Source organism: Aedes albopictus, chromosome 2 (genome assembly GCF_035046485.1).
Source record: "Aedes albopictus strain Foshan chromosome 2, AalbF5, whole genome shotgun sequence".
Lineage (NCBI taxonomy): Eukaryota > Metazoa > Arthropoda > Insecta > Diptera > Culicidae > Aedes > Aedes albopictus.
The window spans coordinates 28,676,371-28,681,238 of record NC_085137.1 but is presented as its reverse complement, the minus strand read 5'-3'; positions in this window follow the sequence as shown (position 1 = coordinate 28,681,238).

Sequence of the window (4,868 nt, the reverse complement as noted above, 5' to 3'; positions counted from 1 at the left end):
ATATTTTTGAAAACTTTGTTGTACTTAGTGAACTTTGGCAGAATATTTTCATGGTTTTCTTCGACCAGCATAAATATGAAGTACACAAATTGCTCCACATTCACATCTCAGGACCTCAGGGTACCCTGATAAAAAATATCATAAAAATACGATAAATTTGATTGTTACAACACCATTTTTTCGAAAAATATTCACCATTAAACGTATTGTAATTTACACGGCACACTCACCATCACCCCTATTGTTCTATACCATTCGGCGAATGGTAAATGGAACTTTTACAATAAAAAATGGCGGTCGTTATGTATCTTAACCATAAAATTTTGAGAAAATTTTCATACACTTTCTCGCGAAAAACAATAGAATGTATTGTGTTTTTATGAGACATTTTTGGGGCAATTTTCAAAAGAAAACAATATATCTTAATGTTTTTTCATTGTTCTTACAATACAATTAATTGAATGGCGTCAAATGAATCGTTGTTACAATAAAAATACAATAATATTTGTTGTTATTTGTAAGCAGTTTTCGCTTTCGAAAATCCACAGAATTTATATTTCCCGCTAACATTTATATCCAGCGTTTACGAGCACTAACGGCCGCCAGAATGATATGCACATTTTATGATAAGAGTCAAACACAGTGATGTCTGTCTGGCATGTGTTGCTTGGCAGCTGTTGATAAGATCTATCATCAATCTTTTCAAATAACTGCCAAATATCACAAGTCAGACCTCAGGTCGTATGATCCATACCATACATCGTTCACAATTCATGTGGTCATTACAACCTGTAAAAGCTGGAGAAAAATGTTATCGAGAAATATGAATTCTATGGTTTTTCAAAGGCGAAATCCGTTTACATAACAACAAATATTATTGCATGTTTATTTTAACATCGGTTCAATTGACCCCATTGAACAAACTGTATTTGTATTGTTATCAATGGTAGTTTACTTGTTACTAGATTCCTTTAATTTATTGGAAAACATTAGAAAAATCATTGTTCATCTTTTTCTTGTCATAACGTCCTCAATTGGCTAAAACATGATTTTCAGCTAGTTTTCTATAAGTACTTCCTCAGGTTATTCATCGAGAGCTTCCTCTGCCAACACGGCTTGACGTCTGTCAGTCGTTGAAATTTTAGCGAATAACATTCGATAACCGAAAAATTACTGTACTCAAATTTAAAACGAAAACTATTAAAAAATACATATGTCAAGTGATTTTGTATTTGATTATACAAACATGATCCAAGCAACAATAATGTTTATTGTTATTTATTTGTTACGAATTGTTTTTAAGTGTAATTGAGAAATAAACTATTTTTTAATAAAAAGTCCATGAGAACTTTGCAGGCACTTCTGCAACTATATAAAAACAACTTAAATTATTTTTTTCTGATAGTAACTTTAAATTATTATAGAACTATTAAAAAACAATCGAATCAATTAGTCACTAATAAAGCTAATGTTCACTTATTGTACGAACTATATGGGCTTGATTTCTATTGTAAAAAGAAACAATATATCTACTATGTGTTTTATTGGGAACAATAAAACCAGTCATATGTTAATAATATTTACTAGAGATGGGCAATCAGAACCGGAGCCGTCGAAAACATCCGGATCAGTGAAATGAGCGAGTGAACCGTGGCTCTTTTCTAGGAAGAATCGGATCAAACGTCCGCATGCCTCTGTACGAAATACCCTAGAAAAAAAAAACGTTCGCTCCTTTTTGCATCGCATTGCCACACCAACGACACATGCTTTTTCCTCACGCAAAGCAAACAGCTAAACAGCGGTGATTCCGTACGCTCACCACCACAATCTTACCAAACGCATTATGTCCCATGGCGAAGACTTCACGCATGCGGTCCACAAACAACGCACACGATGCTTAATCGGGAGAGCACAGATCCGACTGTACTGCTGGCCAACCTGACTCCAACGACCCAAACCAAACTGCAGCTACTACTCTCCCATTTATACTTCTTTCGTCTGATTCATCAGCAATAATATTATGTTGTTTGGTGATAAGAAAGAGGGTAATGCGGATGCGGGAATGCCATAAACACATCAGGAGAGTGAGTGTCGTATGCTGTGTCTGGGAGAATGAGCTGCAAGCAATCCTATTCGCTCGGTTCAGTTCGGTCATTCATGTCTGAGCCGCAGATCCGATCCGTTCAAAAGATCCGGTTCACAAGAGTGATGGATACGGCTCGGATCTGATCACTGAAGTGAGCCGTTTTGCCCACCTCTAATATTTACCATGTAATGAATGGTAATTTTTTATCCGCCCGCATAGTAAATTACAGTTTGTATTAAACTTCAAACAGTACGTCACGACTATCTGTTAAGGTTACTGTATAACGATCAGGTGCTTTTCTGTTGAAAACTATGATCGGAGGCTTTGAGATCATAAAGAATGGTCTAAATAACACATATCAAGTTGTAACAGTATATCATATTGTGCAGAAATTGTCAAATGTTATAGCGATGAATACTCGTGAGACATGGTAGCAATATAGAATGGTCATATATCAAATGGTTTGTAATTATGTTTGCACAATTCACTTACACATGTGTATTGCATAGTATGCCACTTAAATTCAACAGTTAACCAAATAGTTGCAAACATTGGTATTTGTAACGACCGAACTTTGCAGTTCGCGCAGTTATGTAGAAAAATAAAACAAAATCATTCGTGCGGCCATCGTCTGTACAGTGAAAAACAAAATGAAAATTCGTTGCGAAAAGCGGTTTGAAGCACTTGGAGCGATCTATACTAAACAGAGGTAAGTTTTGCGTGTTAATTCTATTTTGCTTTTGGTGGTATAACGATTCACACGAAAATAATTTTGCAGATTTTGCGACCCATTTCGCCTGACTGTGCTACTACGAGGGACTCCGCAAAAGGGACGTTGGAAGGATTGGTCCTGCTCTAGGCGAAAATGTTATGGAAAAACCGTCTCTACTGAAGGAAGACCCAAAAAGAGTTTTTAATTCATCGTAGTTGCTACCGGATATCCCAAAAAAAGTAATGCTTGTAATGTTTTTTGTATAAAAAATAAACCTTTGATGAACGCACAAGCGACTTTTTATTTTAATAGTTTAAATACAGCACAACCATATACCATACGTTTAAAATACTATTGGCGACCATAAATCAATAATAACACATACATTGTCCGTTTTTCTTCCAGATTTATTGTTGAACTGTTCTCTAACTTTTTGCTATACTGTGAATTGTTTGAAAAACTGAATAATAAACTAACCATATCCTACACTGTTTCGCGAAAAATTTGTTCGAGAAAATGAGCGATTTTTTATGGTAACCTATCTTAACCGCCTATTCCACATACTGTAATTTGGCGGATTACCATTTGTCAGACTGGCAAATCTGTACGTGACATGGTTAGCTTACTGTTATCTCGGACAGCTTGAACAATGGTTAAATGACTGTTGTTAATAGTCATATACAGTATGAGAAACTCTGCATTTACAGTTTGTGATTATGCGGGCGGGTATGCAAGGACATCGTTTGACATATAATAATCACTTTTGCTCTGTGCCTCCACATGCACCGCTTATGAAGAAAAAGCATGGGTGGGAAAAGCTGAGCTGGGAGGGCTTCCGCCGTTCATATTTCAAACTATTTTGAGGCCTTCGTGCTACCATACTATACGCGTCCTTTTTGATTCATGTAAAGGATTGTGGGTGATATCGATTTCAACTTGATAGACGATGAAAAATCGAGATTTTTTTCACTGTCCAACTGGTTTTACCTAAAACAAAAAAACACATTCAGCCAAACTGAACTACCAACCATTTTCTAATGTTTTTGATCAGCCAGAGTGAACTGAGTGCAAAGTACCAAGAAATAAAATGTAATTATATCAATGATTCCAAATAATTTACATGTATTCTTAATTTCTGATGGTTAATGAAGGCTTATATGTTACATGTGTGCGGAAAAGTTTCAAATAATCTCCGCTGTTGTTTATTTGTGAGTGGTTGAACTTTAAGCTTAATTATCTCGGAATTATCTTTTTGGCGCTTAGTTCGGTTTAGCAGAAGCCCGGCCATATAGGGAATTCAGATGACCCCCAATTGTAGAGGCGCTAAGTGAGATAAGGTGAAAATCGTTTGTTTATTGCTTTTTTTGCACCGTATTCGACCCCCTGCAGAAATTTTTTGTCACACCACAATATGCTCCCACCAGTTTCAGCATACATTGGTTCGTTTCGCTGCTAGAAATTTTAAGCGTCGGTTACACTTTTTGGGTGGTGCATGGAATAATCGGTTTGTTTACTTGCTACTTTCTTTGGTGTTTGACGTGTGAACAAATATTTTAGACGATTGAACATTTGCACGGTAATCTATAAAGCAAAGCAAGATGCAATACATCAAAAATTCAATTTTTCGTTTTCAAAATTAACTCATATTTTGCCTTGGTGGTTGCTATTTTCCATTGGTAATGGCTATCAATCTCGATGCCCACGGCGACAGACACCGGATTGACCAGCTAACAAAAAATCCGGAAGATTGCCCGCCGGAGGCATAGCAAGAGCTCCTCAAATTAATCACATAAGTTGTTCGTAAGTACCTACCGGATCTAAGCGCATCTGAAAGAGAATTAGATTTTCTTTTCAAAAAGTGCTGGTTTGTTTCTCTACGATGCGGAATGCAATATGAAAAAGTGCAGTTTGCCTATGCTGCGCAATGGCAAATTTTGGCGGAGCCCCTCTTTTCATAGGTTTCTCATTCCTGCCACCAGATGCGGAGGGATCGTTAGCTTCCGTTGGAGATGCCTATAGGCTGAGAAATTCCTTCTGATCTGTAAACAGCGCTTAATGGAGAATGTAGGT